Source organism: Notechis scutatus, chromosome 5 (genome assembly GCF_049901735.1).
Source record: "Notechis scutatus isolate UNSWTSFEM ecotype Mainland chromosome 5, rNotScu1.2, whole genome shotgun sequence".
Classification (NCBI taxonomy): Eukaryota; Metazoa; Chordata; class Lepidosauria; order Squamata; family Elapidae; genus Notechis; species Notechis scutatus.
Window position 1 is genome coordinate 113938042 of NC_142013.1, and position 20783 is coordinate 113958824.

At 44.2% G+C, this 20783-nt stretch overlaps 1 protein-coding gene across 2 annotated transcripts in view; it reads right to left on the reverse strand.

Moving 5' to 3' along the window:
• ENOX1 (ecto-NOX disulfide-thiol exchanger 1) overlaps nt 1-20783 on the reverse strand; it is a 478008-nt gene that overhangs the window by 342071 nt on the left and 115154 nt on the right. For both annotated transcript variants that reach the window (XM_087967587.1, XM_087967588.1), the window contains exon 2: nt 14736-14820. The gene's annotated coding sequence lies outside the window, so the exon portion shown is untranslated. The remainder of the gene's footprint in view (nt 1-14735; nt 14821-20783) is intronic.

The window sequence follows — 20783 nt, forward strand, 5'->3', positions numbered from 1 at the left end:
CCTGAAGGCCAGAAACAGCCTTCTAGAACTTCTGGGAGGCCCATTTTTCATCCTGCCTGGGCTCCAGAGGCTTTCCTCAAGCCTCTAGGAGGGTGAAAATGGTCTCCCCAGGCCCTGAAGTCCAGAAACAGCCTTCTAGAACTTCTGGGAGGCCCATTTTTCATCCTGCCTGGGCTCCAGAGGCTTTCCTCAAGCCTCTAGGAGGGTGAAAATGGTCTCCCCAGGCCCTGAAGTCCAGAAACAGCCTTCCAGAACTTCTGGGAGGCCCATTTTTCATCCTGCCTGGGCTCCAGAGGCTTTCCTCAAGTCTCTAGGAGGGTGAAAATGGTCTCCCCGGGCCCTGAAGGCCAGAAACAGCCTTCTAGAACTTCTGGGAGGCCCATTTTCATCCTGCCTGGGCTCCAGAGGCTTTCCTCAAGCCTCTAGGAGGGTGAAAATGGTCTCCCGGGCCCTGAAGGCCAGAAACAGCCTTCTAGAACTTCTGAGACGCCCATTTTTCACCCTGCCTGGGCTCCAGAGGCTTTCCTCAAGCCTCTAGGAGGGTGAAAATGGTCTCCCCAGGCCCTGAAGTCCAGAAACAGCCTTCCAGAACTTCTGGGAAGCCCATTTTTCACCCTGCCTGGGCTCCAGAGGCTTTCCTCAAGTCTCTAGGAGGTTGAAAATGGTCTCCCGGGCCCTGAAGGCCAGAAACAGCCTTCTAGAACTTCTGGGAGGCCCATTTTCATCCTGCCTGGGCTCCAGAGGCTTTCCTCAAGCCTCTAGGAGGGTGAAAATGGTCTCCCCAGGCCCTGAAGTCCAGAAACAGCCTTCTAGAACTTCTGGGAGGCCCATTTTTCATCCTGCCTGGGCTCCAGAGGCTTTCCACAAGCCTCTAGGAGGGTGAAAATGGTCTCCCGGGCCCTGAAGGCCAGAAACAGCCTTCCAGAACTTCTGAGACGCCCATTTTTCACCCTGCCTGGGCTCCAGAGGCTTTCCTCAAGCCTCTAGGAGGGTGAAAATGGTCTCCCAGGCCCCTGAAGTCCAGAAACAGCCTTCTAGAACTTCTGGGAGGCCCATTTTTCATCCTGCCTGGGCTCCAGAGGCTTTCCACAAGCCTCTAGGAGGGTGAAAATGGTCTCCCGGGCCCTGAAGGCCAGAAACAGCCTTCCAGAACTTCTGAGACGCCCATTTTTCACCCTGCCTGGGCTCCAGAGGCTTTCCTCAAGCCTCTAGGAGGGTGAAAATGGTCTCCCAGGCCCTGAAGTCCAGAAACAGCCTTCTAGAACTTCTGGGAGGCCCATTTTTCATCCTGCCTGGGCTCCAGAGGCTTTCCTCAAGCCTCTAGGAGGGTGAAAATGGTCTCCCAGGCCCTGAAGTCCAGAAACAGCCTTCTAGAACTTCTGGGAGGCCCATTTTTCATCCTGCCTGGGCTCCAGAGGCTTTCCACAAGCCTCTAGGAGGGTGAAAATGGTCTCCCGAGCCCTGAAGGCCAGAAACAGCCTTCCAGAACTTCTGAGACGCCCATTTTTCACCCTGCCTGGGCTCCAGAGGCTTTCCACAAGCCTCTAGGAGGGTGAAAATGTTCTCCCCGGGCCCTGAAGGCCAGAAACAGCCTTCCAGAACTTCTGAGAGGCCCATTTTTCATCCTGCCTGGGCTCCAGAGGCTTTCCTCAAGCCTCTAGGAGGGTGAAAATGGTCTCCCCGGGCCCTGAAGGCCAGAAACAGCCTTCCAGAACTTCTGGGAGGCCCATTTTTCACCCTGCCTGGGCTCCAGAGGCTTTCCTCAAGCCTCTAGGAGGGTGAAAATGGTCTCCCCGGGCCCTGAAGGCCAGAAACAGCCTTCCAGAACTTCTGAGACGCCCATTTTCACCCTGCCTGGGCTCCAGAGGCTTTCCACAAGCCTCTAGGAGGGTGAAAATGGTCTCCCGGCCCTGAAGGCCAGAAACAGCCTTCCAGAACTTCTGAGAGGCCCATTTTTCACCCTGCCTGGGCTCCAGAGGCTTTCCTCAAGCCTCTAGGAGGGTGAAAATGGTCTCCCGGGCCCTGAAGGCCAGAAACAGCCTTCCAGAACTTCTGGGAGGCCCATTTTTCACCCTGCCTGGGCTCCAGAGGCTTTCCTCAAGCCTCTAGGAGGGTGAAAATGGTCTCCCCGGGCCCTGAAGGCCAGAAACAGCCTTCCAGAACTTCTGGGAGGCCCATTTTTCACCCTGCCTGGGCTCCAGAGGCTTTCCACAAGCCTCTAGGAGGGTGAAAATGGTCTCCCGGGCCCTGAAGGCCAGAAACAGCCTTCCAGAACTTCTGAGAGGCCCATTTTTCACCCTACCTGGGCTCCAGAGGCTTTCCTCAAGCCTCTAGGAGGATGAAAATGGTCTCCCGGGCCCTGAAGGCCAGAAACAGCCTTCCAGAACTTCTGGGAGGCCCATTTTTCACCCTGCCTGGGCTCCAGAGGCTTTCCTCAAGTCTCTAGGAGGTTGAAAATGGTCTCCCGGGCCCTGAAGGCCAGAAACAGCCTTCTAGAACTTCTGGGAGGCCCATTTTTCATCCTGCCTGGGCTCCAGAGGCTTTCCTCAAGCCTCTAGGAGGGTGAAAATGGTCTCCCCAGGCCCTGAAGACCAGAAACAGCCTTCCAGAACTTCTGAGAGGCCCATTTTTCACCCTGCCTGGGCTCCAGAGGCTTTCCTCAAGTCTCTAAGAGGTTGAAAATGGTCTCCCCAGGCCCTTAAGGCCAGAAACAGCCTTCCAGAACTTCTGAGAGGCCCATTTTTCGCCCTCCCCGGGTTCCAGAGGCTTTCCTCAAGCCTCTAGGAGGGTGAAAATGGCCTCACTGGGCTCCAGAGCCTCCCTTTTTCACCCTCCGCGCAGGCCCTGTACTTACCTGGCATCCCAAATGGGCCATGTGGACACTCCTGGGTGGGTAGGGGAGGGGTGGGGGGAGGGGTGGGTGGGGCCCTCCAGTGGTGGGATTTCCCGGTTTGTTGAACTGGCTATTAAAAATGGTAAAATTAACTACCGGTTTTCCCAAACCGGGGGAAACCGGTAGCTGCCCATCCCTGAGTTTAATCATTTGAGGGGGAAAAAATCAGTCAAGGAAGATGACCAGAATCCCCTCCTTCTCCTTTGAATCAGGGAGGCCTTTGCCCAAGGCACCTCTGGATGTTATCCTATGTCCCAGGACTTAAAGATGCTTTTCAGCCCTCTTGGCCTAAGTAGCCGACTGTATAACTAGATCCCATTTACTTTCCTATTGGGGCAGTCGTGAAAGCGCGTCAGCAAGGAAATTCTTCCCTCCAGGTACGTATTTCAGTACGAAGTTAAAGCGATGGAAATACAGGGCCCACTGAACAGGTTTGGGCGATAATGTGCGAGGTGTTTGAAGGGCCTCTAGGTTCTTATAGTCCGTCCATACCTCGAACTGGGTTTTGGATCCTTCTAGAAAATGGCTCCTTGTCAATAACACCCCACGAACCATGAAGGCCTCCTTCTCCCACATAGACCAATTACGTCAGGTGGAACTAAATTTTTTCAAAGTAGGTACACATGGCTGTAACATACCATCCTCGTTTTCTTGTCATATGACAGCCCCCGCCATGACATCGTTGGCATCCCAATGGCACTTCTGGATCCGGATGTTTTAACACAGGTTTGTTGGCAAACAACTGTTTCCATGAATTAAATGCCTGCTGACACGTCGGCGACCAGTCTATCACCTGTCCAGGTTTAGGCATCTATATCTGCTTTGTGTTTGTTTTTAACAAATCTGTTAACAGGAGCGCCAAAGTTGCAACTGTCTATAGAAGTTTGCAAAGCTCAAAAAACTTCGTAATTGTTTCAGTGAAGGTCGCCTTTCTACACTGACCCAAAGAGTACTAAGGCAAATGCTAAAAAAAATGTAGAGGTGTTTTCTAGACATGGCCCAAAAGGCTATCACGGGGACTTATGAGCCCCAGAGATGTCATGGGAGGGCAGAAGAAGCTGTCATGATGATGTACTATAGCACGGGAAGACATATGAACCCAAGAAAAAAACCAGCTCACGATAGGAACCAATTCTTTCCTGTGGCAGAACTGTACAATCAGACAAATACTTCTCCCAGTGAGGTGGGAAAATGAAGTTAAATGGTTAAAACTTTGTGGAACAGACAGTGTTGGATGGACAATTGTCAACTCACAGTATTTGTAGATATAGATATTGTATAAATGGAGGGAGGAGGAGGAGGAAAAGGAGGAAGAAGAAGAGGTGGTGGAGGAGGAAGAGGAGGAGGAGGAAGATTTACAAATCCCATTCCAGCATTTTTCTTCTCCTCTCAATTATTTTCCCCTTTCAACTCAACCCCATCCACCGAGCAGCCGGAACGTCTTCCTAAGATTTGCGGAGTCGTATCTGCGCAGGCGTCTCTTCCTTCCTTGCCACTAAACAGATGTCAGAGGAAGGACTGGATGTCTCCCTACCAGATGGTTTCTGAAAAGCCATCTTGTTACTGGCTTAATATATCCCAATTAAAATGAGAATGAAACATTTTTTAAAAGCTACCAGATTTTATATCACTTCAAAGACACTGAAAGAGAGAGAGAGAGAGAGAGAGAGAGAGAGAGAGAGAGAGAGAGAGAGAGAGAGAGAGAGAAGAGCCTCCCCTTTTAGTAACCTAATTCAGAACTTAACTACAAGCCTACCACTATTGTTTGTCTACACAGCCTCTGACAATATCCCTGTTGTATCTCCACTCTCAGAGGAAAGACCAAATGACAGGTAGTCCTTACAACTGTTCCTTTAGTGACCATTCAAAGTTACAAGGGCACTGAAAAATGTGACCTACGACCGTTGTTCACACTTACGTCCGTTGTAGCATCCCTGAGGTCATCTGATCAAAATTCACCCGCTTGGCAACTGACTCATTTTTATCACGGGAGCAGCGTCCTGGGGTCACACGATCCCCGTTTTGCAACGTTCAGACAAGCAGGGTCAATGGGGAAGCCAGATTCGCTCAATGACCATGTCACTAACTTTAATAACTGCAGTGATTCACTTAACAACTGAGGCAAGAAAGGACGCAAAATTCACTTAGAAAATGTCTCATTTAACAACAGAAAATTTGGGCTCAATCGTGGTCGTAAGTCGGGGATCACCTGTATTGTTACTGTAGAATAGAATAGCATAGCATAGCATAGCATAGCATAGCATAGCATAGAATAGAATAGAATAGAATAGAATAGAATAGAATAGAATAGAATAGAATAGAATAGAATAAGAAATAGAATAAAAGAATAGAATAGAATTTAATAGAATAGAATAAGAAATAGAATAAAAGAATAGAATAAAAGAATAGAATAGAATTTAATAGAATAGAATAAGAAATAGAATAATAGAATAGAATAGAATAGAATAGAATAGAATAGAATAGAATAGAATAGAATAGAATAGAATAGAATAGATAACAGATAACAGATAACAGATAACAGATAACAGATAATCAGAGTTGGCAGGGACCTTGTAGGTCATCTAGTCCAACCCCCCGCCCAAGCGGGAGACCCTACACCATTTCTGACAGATGGCAGTCCAATCTCTTCTTGAAAGTCTCAAGTGATGAAGCTCCCACAACTTCCGAGGGCAACTTCTGTTCCATTGGTTGATTGTTCTTATTGTCAGAAAGTTTCTCCTTATTTCCAGGTTAAGAACAGAAGAATAGAATAGAATGTAATAGAATAGAATTTAATAGAATAGAAATAAGAATTAGGAATAGAGAATAGAATAGAATAGAAAAAAGAAAAGAAAAAAGAAATGAAAAGAAATAAAATAAAATAAAGAAATAAAATAATAACATAACATAATATAAACTGTTAGCAAAGCCCTTTTTCCAAAGATGAAAACAAGCAAGTTACTTTAAAGCCCAGGCATTGGAAAAACACTTCAGCCATCATTCATAAGGTAGGGAAAGGCATAAATATGAGCCACCGTCCTAGCATATCCAGCAGTGGTGGGTTTCAAAGTGATTTACCACCGGTTCGGTGGCCGTGGCTGGGTGGGCACATTTTGCATGCATGCACACACTTTGCGTGCACGTACGCACCAAATGCGCACTTTGCGGATGCGCAGAGGCTTTCCGACTAACCTCCCGCAATCCTGCACACTCCCCGTGCCTTCAACAGCTGGCACGTGGCACTCTGCCATGCCGTGCAAAGCAGCTGCGCTTCCACAGCAGGAAATAAAGGTCAGTCTGGGAGCCCCGGCGGGCCGGTGGGCCCAACAACAGATCGTCTGAGAGAATCGGTCCAGTCTCTGCTGATCTTTGGCGCTACCAGCTCGGCAGAACCAGGCACAACCAGTAGCATCCCACCTCTGATATCCAGGGGTGTCTGTGGGTTTGCACAAGGCTTGTTCAAATATCCAGAAAACAGAGAATATTTTTACTACACCTGCCAACACTACTGACTTCCTAATCTGATTAACTTTTTCACTTTGGGGCGAAAGCCGAGGGAAATTCAAACAGCTAACTATCATCATGAAGACTTTTTCTCAAAGAGCCCAACCAATTCTTCACACAGCGGTTGGCAGGACAGAAAGTCTGGGAATTGTCAGGCCTCTTAGTGTAACTGGATGCAAAGTCTTGATCATTATTATATTGTAGGGAAGGGGTTTGTTTGTTTTTTGGGAGAGAATCTGTGATGGTCTCCTGCTGGCTATTGCGGGCCTTTCCTTTCCTGCCAAGAAAAACAGCCCAAAGTACATTAACTTTTGAGACTTTTCCCTGCTGTATCACACCCACGGTTAAACTCTGGCCTGGCTATGTCATTGCAACAGCTGTCCTCCTCAAATTCTCCACACACATCTGGGGAAGGAGGGAGGCGAGGCGAGCGTGACCGAGGTAGAGCAATACGAAGAGAAAGTGTCTGCACATTAAACTGAATTAAGTAAACTGAATTAAATGACCGAATTAAAAATAAAAGACGTTGAGACGCCAGAAAGAGTGCGGAGAAGAGCAGCAAAGATGGTTAGGGGACTGGAGGCTAAAACATACGAAGAATCGTTGCAGGAATTAGGGAACTAGGGGAGACACGATAACTGTCCTCCAGTATTTGAGGGGCTGCCACAGAGAAGAGGGGGTCAATTTATTCTCCAAAGCACCTGAAGAAGGGATGGGCTTCAGCCGGTTCGAGCCGGTTCGGGCTAACTGGATGTTAATTTTACATCCCACCCCACCATGTCCCTCACAGGAGTCCCCACGTGGCCCATTTTGGATCCCAGCTAAGTGGAGGTAGTACATGGAGCCTGGGGAGGTGAAAAACCAGCCTCCCAGAGGCTCACGGAGGAGGAAAACAGGCCTATTTCTGGCCTCCAGAGAGCCTCCGGAGCCTGGGGAAGTGGAAAATGGGCCCTCCACGGCCCGTTTTCACTCCCAGGATGGTGCAGGAGACCAACTAGGCCATGCCCACCACTGACCTGAAGGCAGGACAAGAAGCAAAGGATGGAAACTTATCAAGGAGAGAAGCAACCTGGAATTCAGGAGAAAGTTCCTAACCGTGAGGACAATTAACCAGCGGAACTGGTTGCCACCAGAAGCTGTGGGTGCTTCATCAATGGAGGTTTTTTAAGAAGAGACTGGAGAGCCGCTTGTCTGAAATGGTATATATAGCGCAGAGGTTTGACCTTGGGCAAACCTGAACCAGCTGATGACATCATTGATCATGCAATAATAGGAAAATAACCTGGTGTTGGACATTAATGGAGGCCTTCTCCTGCTTGAACGGGGTTGGACTAGAAGACCTCCAAGGTCCCTTCCCATTCTGTTATTCTGTTCAGTAAGAACCACAGTTCTTCATTTTTCAGTCAAGCTTGTGTAAGAAGCAAGGCAGACTCTTGAAAAATGCTCTGTGACCTTTGCTTGAGAGAACCCACTCCAATTTCTCAAGGGCCATTAACTCCAAGCAGCCGATTTCAGACATGATGTCTCCAAAAAAAATGGCCTTCGCCGTTGCAGTCCTTCCCTGTGTCTGTTCCTGTAACCCAGGGGTCCCCAACCACGTCCGCGGACCGGCACCGGTCCGCGGAACAAGTCTTACCGGGCCGCTGAGTTGTTGGCGCCGCCATCTTTTTTCATGAAAAAGTGCTTCTGGTGAGCTTTTCCGGCAGAAAGCTCACCGGAAGCACGTTTTCATCAAAAAGATGGCGGCGCTTAGCGCTCCAGTGAGCTTTTCCGGGTAGAAAGCTCACCGGAAGCACGTTTATCAAAAAAGATGGCGGCGCTTAGCGCTTCCAGTGAGCTTTTCCGGTAGACATGATGTCTCCAAAAAAAAATGGCCTTCGCCGTTGCAGTCCTTCCCTGTGTCTGTTCCTGTAACCCACCCACGCTGATTCATTTGGGTCTGCCACCACCCCCCACCCCCAATACAATCCAAGCAGTGGGGGGATTCTACTGTTTTGGCCCGGTTCAGGCGAACCGGTTGTAAAAAAAAATGCTACTGTTTGGCCTGAACCAGTAGTAGAAAAACAGCTACCGGTTCAGCCAAACTGGTATTTCTTTTTTTTTTTCCTCCCAACGATCAGCTGTTCTGACGATCAGCTGTGCTGAGATCCCCTTTGCTGTCTTACTGCTTTGCCCAGGAGGTTAAAAAAAAGCAGAGCTCGGAGGGGTGCCGCCCAAAAGAAGCCACACCCGCCCAGGCATATGGCCATGCCCACCTGGCCATGCCGACAGAACTGGTAATAAAAATATATGCATCCCGCCCCTTGAATCTGAGTGGAGAATATATTTCAGTGCTCCTTTAAACCGTCTCTCAAGATTTTTCAGTGAGCTCCTTGAGTCCCAGCTGAAGGCCTCCATGAAGGTCCAACACCATGTCATTTTCCTGTGATTGCATGATCAATGGTGTCATCAGCTGGTTCAGGTTTGCCCAAGGTCAAACCTCTTCGCTTTTTTTTTTCTTTCAAATTTGCAGGGTTTGCTAGGAAGGCATTAGAATACTTTGCAGACAGCCTGAAGGGCAGAATATTTATCGTGGGGAGGCGGGGGGTCTGTTTCTAATTTTGAGTGTTCCTTAAGCATGAAGTTCACTGTATATGCAATTTAATTACATTGTGCTGTTTTGCTTTCTTTGGTTATTTTTTTTTTTAAATTATTGCTTTACTGTAATAGGGTCCATAAGCTATTGAGCATCTATTCTATTCTATTCTATTCTATTCTATTCTATTCTATTCTATTCTATTCTATTCTATTCTATTCTATTCTATTCTATTCTATTCCATTCCTTATTCTATTCTATTCTTATTCTTCATTCCAATTTCTATTCAATTCTATTATTCAATTTTATTCTATTCTATTCTATTTTATTCTATTCTATTCTATTCTATACTTTCTTATTCTATTCCCCATTCCATTCTATTATTATTCTATTCTTTATTCTATTCTATTTCTTATTCTATTCTATTATTTTCCATTTCATTCCAATATTCTATTCTATATTCTATTTTATTATTTTCCATTCCATTCCATTCCAATATTCTATTCTATTCTATACTATACTATATTATTCTAGACTTCCTTATTCCATTCCCCATTCCATTCTATTATTATTATATTCTTTATTCTATTCTACTCTATTCTATTCTATTCCTTATTCTATTCTATTTCTTATTCTATTCTATTATTATTCTATTCTATTCCTTATTCTATTCTTCTACTCTATTCCTTATTCTATTCTATTTCTTATTCTATTATTTTCCATTCCATTCCAATATTCTATTCTATTATTATTCTATTCTTTATTCTATTCTATTCTATTCTATTCTATTCTATTCTATTCTATTCTATTCTATTCCTTATTCTATTCTATTTTTTTATTCTGTTCTATACTATTCTATCCTAATTTTCCAATATTCTATTCTATTTATTTTATTATTATTTTATATTATATTGCCAATCATCTTAATTTTGATTTAATGTTCTGTTATCAGCTGCTGAACAAACTTGCTAGTTGATAGCATAGGGAAAAAGAGAGAGAGGGAAGGAGGGAGGGAGAGGGAGAAAGAGAAAGGGAAGTAGTTTTAAAAAATCACCAGATTGGTCTCTTCACTCTCAGAGATTTATATATGAGGTAGATATAAAAAATACAGGTGGTAAAAATTGCCAATTCCTAGCATTGTAGTACTATTTCGAATTTACAAACAAATCAATCCTCTTTCTGGGAAATTCAATTTTTCCAATAGAACATACATTCAAAAGTGATTTAATATGCTCGGCTCCCTTGGAAATCATATAATGAATAGGCTGCCAAACAGGAAATGTTCATTTCCTTGAGATGTCTTCTTAAAGGCACCCAGAACTAAGACAGAAAGAGAAGCTATTGCAACCTCCACATGCTTTGAGGGGGATCAGGTTTCTCCCTCCAGGTTTTATACCTCATTGAGGCTCGGGGAAAATAACCTGAAGACTGATTTCCTTTCGTTTCCCTAGTGATTTCACCATGATGAGGTTGCAATTACATCTTTGCCAAGTCAACGGAGGACCACGACCTGATCCATTCTCAACATTCAACGAGCATAACAAAAATGGCATGTATTCCCAGAGTTTGCTTTCCTTCCTTTTCTGTAGGGAGGGGAGGAGAAAGGGAGAAGGAAGGGAAGGAAGGGGAAGGGGAAGGGAGAGGAGAGGGAGATTGAGGGGAAGGGAGAGGAGAGGAGAGGAGGGGAGAGAGGGGAAAGGAGTGGAGTGGTGTGAAGTGGTGGAGAGGAGAGAGGAGGGGAGGGCAGGAGGAAGGGAAGGGAGGGAAAGGGAAGGAAAGGGAAGGGAAGGAAAGGGAAGGGAAGGAAAAGAAAGGAAAGGAAAGGAAAGGAAAGGAAAGGAAAGGAAAGGAAAGGAAAGGAAAGGAAAGGAAAGGAAGGGAAGGAAAGGAAAGGAAAGGAAAGGAAAGGAAAGGAAAGGAAAGGAAAGGAAGGGAAGGGAAGGGAAGGAAAGGAAAGGAAAGGAAGGGAAGGGGAGGGGAGGGGAGGGAAGGGAGGAAAGGAAAGGAAAGGAAAGGAAAGGAAGGGAAGGAAGGGAAGGGAAGGAGGGAGGAAAGGAAAGGAAAGGAAGGAAGGGGAGGGGAGGGGAGGAGAGGAAAGGAAAGGAAAGGGAAGGGAAGGGGGAAGGGAAGGAAGGAAAGGAAAGGAAAGGAAAGGAAAGGAAAGGAAAGGAAAGGAAAGGAAAGGAAAGGAAAGGAAAGGAAAGGAAAGGAAAGGAAGGGAAGGGAAGGGAGGAGGAGGAAAGGAAAGGAAGGGGAGGGAAGGGAGGGGAGGAGAGGAAAGGAAAGGAAAGGAAAGGAAAGGAAGGAAGGAAGGAAAGGAAAGGAAAGGAAAGGAAAGGAAAGGAAAGGAAAGGAGAAAAGGAATGAAAGGGGGAGAGAAGGGAAGGGAATTACCACTTTTGCAAAATTTTGCAGCCACCCAAGGAAGATTCAGTATCAGGGTGAAACAAGGACATACATGTATCTCACTTAGTTTTTCCTTCTCCCTGAAGCCATTTTTTGAGAGATGTTTCACATTCCTTTCTGAGTAGGAAACTGTTCTCAGTAGGGTCATTGCTGGAGGAAAGAAGAAGCATGTTCCAATTGCAGAGAAAAAGCGGCCCCATGTTCTAAATCCCAATCTGGCTGTACATACTTTATTACTTGCAATGCACTGACTTCTATTCATGCATGGATGGGAGGCTGGGGAAGAACCAACTTCGAGAACATTCATTTAATTCCTTTTCAAAGTTCTCCATAAACACAGAGCGAATGGTAATCATTTTTTAAAAAAAGAAAACATCTTTTTTTCCTCCCATTTTCAGGAAGCATTTAAATCAGTGGTGGGATTCAATTTTTTTTTTTACTATGGGCTCTGTGGGCGTGGCTTGGTGGGCGTGGCAGGGGAAGGAGACTGTAAAATCTCCAGTCAAAGGTGGGATTTGCCGGTTCTCCGAACTACTCAAAATTTCTGCTACCGGTTCTCCAGAACTGGTCAGAACCTGATGAATACCACCTCTGATGTAAATGACCTGCTTTTAAAAAAATTCTTACAGAGCTAAATATTCTAAAATAGGCAAAGCGTTTCCACACACACACACACACACACACTTCCCTTTTGGAAAGGATGCATTTGCTCATGAAAGAGAAAATAAATATGGAAGATTCTCACAATAAATAAATAATCACAAGAAAAGCAAGGAAGTGTACTTCGTGTTAAAAGCCCTGGTGGTACAATGGTTAGAAGGCCGTATTGCAGGCTGACTCTGGTGACTACCAAGAGTTCGATTCTGACCAGCTCAAAATTGACTCAGCCTTCCATCCTTCCGAGGTCAGTAAAATGAGGAGCCAGATTGTTGGTGGTAAAAGGCTGACTCTGTAAACCACTTAGAGAGGGCTGCGAAAGCACGATAAAGCGGTATATAAGTCTATGGGCTACTGCTATTGCTATTAAATAGGGACAAATGATCTGGCAGGAAATAAACCAAATCCTTAAATTTCAAATAAAAATGACAATGGTTGGCACTATACAAGATACCAGATATGAGCAACAAAGATGATTAGGGGAACTAATAATCATGACTGTAACACCCATGACGCTGTTCAAGTGAGAAAATATATACATGATAGATCAACAGACAGACAGACAGACAGACAGAAAACAGACAGACAGATGAATGAGGGAGAAAGATGGATAAATAGATACCTCCCTCATTGGATGGATGGATGGGTGGATGGATGGATATAGATTAGATAAGAGAGAGTCATATATACATCTTCCTTGGATGGATGGATGGATGGATGGATGGATGGATGGATGGATGGATGGAGATAGATGAATAGGGATAGATAGATAGATAGATAGATAGATAGATAGATAGATAGATAGATAGATAGATAGATAGATAGATAGATAGATAGATGAATCTGATTAGACCTACAAATTCTTGGCACATTTCCTCCTGCTAAGAACAGCCTAAAGGCCTTTGAAGGCCATGAACAACTAAAAATATCCATGGCTTTTCCAAGCAGATCATTAATTTTGACCTTTCCCTTCTCTCTCCCTGCCCTCCCATGAATACACTTTGTCTGCTTTGCAAGACTGCCTAAGTGTGTGTTGGAGGGGGAGGGACGCACACAACCACACACAGCTGATCAAACTCAATGGGCCCCAATTAGAGCAAGCCGCGGAAAGGAAGACGCATCCATCAACGCGACCTAAACTGTCCCTCTCTCCTCCTTTTCTAACAAAAGCAAAGCTGGGCGGAAGAAAACTAACCCTGGCCAGCTCCAAAGCACACCGCTAAAAAAATAAATTGAAAACAAAAAAACAAAACCTCCAGGCAACATTTACTAGATTGGAATAAATGATTGTGGTCACCCTTCCAATTCTGTGATTCCGCATGCAGACTTGATAAAAAGACCCTTTTCTTACAATGAGCGGCAGAAGTGAACATCACGCCTTTTCAGGTTAAGATTGCCTTAAAAACATGGGTTGGGTGCCAATCCTGCACAGCGGGGATTAGTATGTACTACAAGGAGATGTACTCAATGCACAAGATCACCGCGGTCCTTTTGAAAGGCCCCTATACGATGGATCGCCCCATGAAGAAGCAATAAAGCCCCATCTGAGGAAGGAATAAAAATTTAGAAGAATGCAACTGTGCACCGGGTCAGAGATAAAAGAAATATGACAACAGAAATACGGTGTTTCAAAAAATAAGCCCTAGTGAAGGGAAGTGGGTGTGGCCAGCATAGGAGGTGGTGAGTGCATGGAGGCCGATGGTGTCTGGCGATAGCCACAGCCCACACAGCACAGGCAACTTGAGTACCTGTGCAAGCAGCAGGCGGAAGCAGAGGTGGGGGGAAGCAGGTGATCTGGACACACCACACGGGCCACGGGAAAGCTGAGAGCTGGTGGGCCAGAGTGGCAAGCATATGCGGGAGGCTCATTTTCGCGCGGCAACACCGGCAGCCGACAGAGGCAGAGGTTGGGAGGCAGGCAATCCAGACGCGGCGCACGGGATGTGGGAAAGCTGAGTGGTGGTGGGAGAGAGAGGCGGGCAGCCACAGTTGGCTCATCTTCACCTCTCTCATCTTGCCTGCAGCCCACGTGGCACATCTGGATCGCCTACCTTCGACTCCGTGCCTTCCACTCTGTGTAGCCCCAGAATATGACGACCAAGGGACCGGCGGGCTGCGGCTGCTGCCGGATACCGTCGGTCCCCACACCCTTGCCAGCTCTTGTGTGTGCACCAGGGGGGTGGCGTGCCCAGCTGGGCTGATCACCCTGAAAAATTTTGTTTCCCTGAAAATAAGCCCTACTGCTTATTTTGGGCCCCAAAGAAAATAAGACTGGGTCTTATTTTCAGGGAAACATGGTAGATAGGAAGTTATGAGATTTGCCAATGACAACCAGCAGAAACTGCAAGTAGCGAGGAAGCTTAAGCAAGGTATAACTCAAACAGTCCCTAAACAAATTGTTGTAATTGTAGACTACCTGTACGTGCCTAACTTAAAAGCTTAGAATCTCCCAACAACTTCTTTTTTACAAATCCCTTGGAGTTCTTTGCATTTCCAGATGCCATCTGCTGAGCAATAAAAATGAAGAAGTAAATACACACACACACCCCTCACTGCAAATTCAAACGATTGTGCTTCAGAACGTCTGTTCATTTATGCTGGCAGCCATTGTTTTGATCCCCATAAATTATTTGTTTAAACACATCACCGTTCCCTACATTTTCCAGAGAGGGAGAGGAAAAATAATAATTGCTAACTTACTTTTCAAGGATCTTCCTCAGACTTCTTTCAACGAGTTTCGGCAAACCGAGGTTTGGAATTCAACCAAAGCAGCCATCCAAGATTTCTGAAATAAAAATAATGCATTTTAAGAAAGAAAGAAAGAAAGAAAGAAAGAAAGAAAGAAAGAAAGAAAGAAAGAAAGAAAGAAAGAAAGAAAGAAAGAAAGAAAGAAAGAAAGAAAGAAAGAAAGAAAGAAAGAAAGAAAGAAAGAAAGAAAGAAAGAAAGAAGCCAGCTATAACTATCCAGTGATAGATAACCACATCTTCCATTTGTATAAGAACCTTTGGTGTGAGTTTCTTGTTAAAAGTCTGATGCATTTTTTAAAAATGAAAAATACAAATACATTTCTTTGGAATACATATGATTCTTGTTCATTTAGGGACTGTTCAAAGTTGCAACAGCACTGAAAGACGTGACTTATGACCATTTTTCACGCTTACGACTGTTAGCAGGTCACATGATCAAAATTCAGAGGCTTGGCAACTGGCATGTACTTATGACAGTTGAGTGTCCCAGAGTCACATGGTCCCTTTTGCAACCTTCTGACAAGCCAGGTTCACTTAACAATCTTGTGTTACTAACAACCACAACCATTCACTTAACCACGGTGGCATCGTAAAACGAAGCAAAACTCAAGATTTCGCTCAGCAGTCAAAATTTCAGGTGTTACACAAAAACTAACGAATGTGGTCATAAGGCCATATTTTAAAATAAATAAATAAAAGAAACCTTGCTTATTTCTTGTGATTTTTAGTCTCTCTGTCTCTCAGGAGGGGAAGGGGTTTGTGTGGCTATTTTCTATAATATGAATAAGAGCCCCTTTGGGTTAATAAAATGCAAGGATTTTATAGTAAAATGCCTTTGAGAAGGCGTCTACCATCCATTTTCAGCAGAATAGAGAATGACCAAGCATAACGGAAACCTGGATTAATTTCAAGCTCATCACGTAATTGTGTGATATTTCCCACGAGGTTTCCAAAACAGGTTGCAAGCACAATGAGACACGAATTCCATATTTATTGGAGGGGGGAAAAAACCCACCAGAGCCAAAGCAAAACACACCAACAACTCCCTTTCAGCATTCTTGCGATGGGAATAAAATTAACTTCCCAGCTCTCTGGTTTTAAATTTTTTTTTATCCCTTTCCCTCTTCAGTTCCCCAAACTGAGTAATTGTGTTTCCTGCACTGTGACAATTCCACATAAACCCTGCAGCCATAAGTAGATTTTTTTTGGGGGGGAGAATCACCTCTGATCTACCACAATCTTTATAAAGCTGGGCAAATCGAGATGCAAATTACATAAGGACTTTTTGTGTGTGTGATAAACAAATTAGGCCACGCAGGATCACCTTTCAAGTCTCGTGAAAATGTTTGCCAGCAGAGAAGGGAATATAATTAAACTCTGGGGTGGGATGGAGGACGGCAATAACATGCTAATGCCCGAGGCTTTTCTTCAGTTTTCTTACACTAATCTTGACAATTTATGATAAGTTCCTTAAACCCCAACGAGTTTCATATACCAAAGCAGGCCTTTCTGTTGAAAAAATCAGCTTAAATGTAATTATAGATGACCAAGGCTCATTACTGGAGGAAACGGATATCACAGGCTTTATTGATTAAATTCTAATACAGGCAAATCCTCGACTTACAACAGTTCCTTTGGGGGACCGTTTAAAGTTACAATGGCACTGAAAAAGGTGACTTAGGACCAGTGGAGCAATTCAACCGGTGTTGTAACAACCGGTTCGGTGAGCATGCGCCAAAATGTGTGCTTCACACACGCACGCATTTAATAAAGAGCATTTTTAGCTATAATATTTACCTTCTGCTGCATCGCCAGTCAGTAAAACAGCTGCCGCGCGAATCAGCTATGCTCAAAAACAAGGAAATAAAGCACAGGAAAAGGACAGGGCTGGGTGGGCAGGGCCAAATGATTCCCCGTAACTACCAGTTTGCCTGAACCAGTCCGAACCGGTAGAATACCATCCCTGCTTATGACCTTTTCCCCCTCTTATGACCGTTGGAGCCTCCTCATGGCCATGAGATCAAAATTCAGGCACTTGGCAACTGGCATGTACTTATGACTGTTGCAGTGTTTCCCCCCCACCCCCCGCCACCGGGGTCACACGGTCCCCTTTTGCAACCTTCTGAGAAGCCAACTCAATAGGGGGAGTCATATTCACTTAACAACCAGGTTACTAACTGATCAAGTGCGATCATTCTCTTAACAACGGTGGCAAGGAAAGTCATAAAGGGGAAAAACTCATTTAGCAAATGAGTTTAGCCTTGATGGAGCAGTGGTTAGAGTGCAGTACTGCAGTCTTCTTCTGCTGGCTGCCGGGTACCTGCAATTTGGCAGTTCGAATCCCACCAGGCTCAAAGTTGACTCAGTCTTCCGTCCTTCTGAGGTGGGTAAAACGAGGACTTAGATTGTTGGGGGCAGGACGCTGAGTCTGTAAATGGCTTAGAGAGGGCTGGAAAGCACTATGAAGCAGTTATATAAGTCTAAATGCTAAGCAAATGCCTCACTTTACAGAAATGTTGGGCTCCAAAAATAATGGAATGTGCAGAAATGAGTAGATTGACTTTGGCAATTAGATAGCAAGAAGAAAAAGAATATTATAAAATATGGGATTTATTTTATCAATGGCTAGAGAAGAAAATTGAGAAATAAAATATACTATAATATAAATATAATATAATAGTCAAGATGATACATTGTAATGGCATGTTATATTTGATTATTGGGAAATGAATGATATTATGAACTAGACATTGTAAAAGTTGAGATTTGCTCGAAAAGGATGACATGAACTTACAATCAAAGTCTAATGATGGTTTGATAACAATATAATATGACAGCTGATTTATATAATATGAATTTTAATTTAAATTTAGGAGGGAAACATGGTTAATATTGTGCACAAGAGATATGTACCAACCGACACACTTTACAATGGAAAGATGGTTTTATTAGATGTTTGTGTTTGACTATGTTTGTTGTCAAAATAAAAGATTCTTTAAAAAAAAAGAAAAGAAATGTTGGGTTCCATTGTGGTCATAAGTTGAGGACTTAAGTATGGTGTCCTTCAGAGGGATGGAAACATCAATTGAATGCCATCCCTCCCTACAAAATGAACATACATGAGCCAAGCTACTTGCTAAAAATAACCAAGGGCGTTCTCAACTTTAGAGCACTATTCCTTCCTTCCTCAATTAAAATTACTCCATTAATATTTCATAAATAAATTGACAATTATACTGATCCGAGAGCAATAGTTATGTGCCTTTCCCAAAGAAAGGCAAAACATATCAGTGACTACATGCGGATTATACAGAAAAGATATATTCAACGTTAGCAATAACCAGATTTTAATATAGTAATTCTTGATTTACAATCTCAACTGAGAATCAAGCAAGGCGGCCCTCAAGTGAGTTATCCTTGATTTTATGTCATTTTTTTTGCTACAACTGTTAAACGAATCGCCACAGGTGTGAAATGAATAATAAAGTCATTAAGTGAATTTGACTTTTCCTTTTGATTTGGCTTGTTGGAAGCCAGCTGGGAAGGTTGCAAATAAATATCACATGATTCCTGGATACTACAATGGCATCATAAATGAATGCCAGTTCCCAGGAGCCTGAATTTTTATCATGGGACCTTGGGTAACCTGCAATGGTTGTTTTATATCCCCTTATTATTTTTACAAATAAAGCAGAGCGGTGAACCTATCTAATAAGCCTTCTTCCTTCTATTTTCCCCAAAACAACTTAAGTGGATTGACCTAAGAGAGAGTGAGTTGTCCAAAGTCACCCAACTGGCTTGCATGCCTAAGGTGGGACTAGAACTCCCAGTCTCCTGCTGTTTGGGCCAAAGTCACCCATTCGACTTTCGTGCCTAAGACAGGACTAGAATTCACTGTCTCCTGGTGACTGGCCTAAAGTCATCCAACTGCCTTTCATGCTTAAGGTAGGACTAGAACTCACGGTCTCCAGGTGTTTGGCCCAAAGTCACCCATTCGACTTTCTTCGTGCCAAGACAGGACTAGAATTCACTGTCTCCTGGTGACTGGCCTAAAGTCATCCAACTGCCTTTCATGCTTAAGGTAGGACTAGAACTCACGGTCTCCAGGTAGTTTGGCCATTAAAAAGTCACCCATTCGACTTTCACATCTAAGGCAGGACTAGAATCCACTGTCTCCTGGTGACTGGCCTAAAATCACCCAACTGGTTTTCATGTGTAAGGTGGGACTAGAACTCCCAGTCTCCTGGTGATTGGCCCAAAATCACCCATTCGACTTTCATGCCTAAGACAGGACTAGAATCCACTGTCTCCTGGTGACTGGCCTGAAGTCATCCAACTGCCTTTCATGCTTAAGGTGCGACTAGAACTCCCAGTCTCCTGGTGATTGGCCTAAAGTCATCCATTCAACTTTCATGCTTAAGACAGGACTAGAACTCACAATCCCCTGGTTTGTAGCCTTAACCATTAGACCAAACTGATGTCACATGATCCTAGGACTCTACAACCACTGTAAACAAATACCAGGTGCCAAGCGCCTGAATTGTGATCACATGACACCATCGGGAAGCTGCAACGGTTATCAATCTGAGAACCAGCTGTAAGACACTTGTTTCATTGCCGTTGTAACTTCAAACCGTCACTAAATGAATGGTTGCAAGTCGAGAACCAAACGCTTCACTTAGCGACCTTTCCAAAGTGTGTGCTGACGAAAAAAAAAGAATGTGAAAGCATTTGCTTTGTGTCGCATAAGTCAAAGGACAAAGCGATGGTGATAATTAATAGCGGTGCTAATTTTACAATCTATACACAACTTCTGTGTCGCACAACATCCATTATTGTAGCCTTTCTTTGTCCTCCAGACCCATGCAGCAGTTAATCAGTAACTTGTCCTATTTCTCTTAGGAATAAAATTCCAGGAAACAGGCTAGGGAATTAAGGCAGTGGCTCTTTTATTGCCATACTAATTAAATGTAATTAAATTAATGGCAGGCCGGAATGGAAAGTATTTTAAGGAAATCAAAAAGTATTTGCTTTACATTCACCCAGAACGCAGCAACTACATCCTCGCAGAATTTGGTATAAATACTTTAAGTCGGTGGCTTGAATTTGTGTCGGATGCCGAATTAAGTTTGTCAGATTTTATTAGCAGGTATATGACTAATGAAGAATTGGGTTAATTTAAACTGCCAATATTCAGAAAAGGGAACTTTTTTTTAAAAAAAAGAAAAACCTTCCTTTTGCTACTCTGTACTAACATGTATAAACTTTACTTTGAAATAGCACTGCTTAGAAATCTGTTAAGGGTATATACTGTTGAACACCGGGGAAAATAGATGGCGTTCCTGATCTCTGAATGTGTATTGATCCCCTTTTCCAATGCTCTAAAGGGATTTGGGAGGGCTTATGAGCTTGCAGGCATCACTTTGACAAATGTCTTTGAGAAATTGCGAGCCGCTTCCCAAACCTTGCCAAGAAAACTACAAGGAAGTCTCCAGGAGTTAGTCCCAATGGAGAATACAGAAGAACAGAGATGGAAGGGACCTTTGAGGTCTTCTAGTCCAATCCCCTGCTCAAGCAGGAGACCTTGTACCATTTCAGACAAAGGGTTATCCAATCTCTCCTTGAAAACCTCCAGTAATAGAGCACCCACAACTTCTGGAGACACACCGTTCCACCGATTAATGGTTCTCACTGTCAGGGAATTTCTCCTTAGTTCTAGGTTGGATCTCTATCTTTAATGATCTTCCTCCCACCTGTCACTTCTTGTCCTGCCTTCTGGTGTTTGGGAGAGTAGGTCAAAATAAAACCCTTCTACTCTGGGACAGCCCCTCAAGCAACAGAATAACAAGAGTTGGAAGGGACCTTGGAGGTCTTCTACTCTAACCCCCTGCTCAAGCAGGAGACCCTACACCATTTCAGACAAATGCTTACCCAATCTCTTCTTGAAAACCTCCAGTGATGGAGCATTCACAACTTCTGGCGGGAAGCTCTTTTACTGGT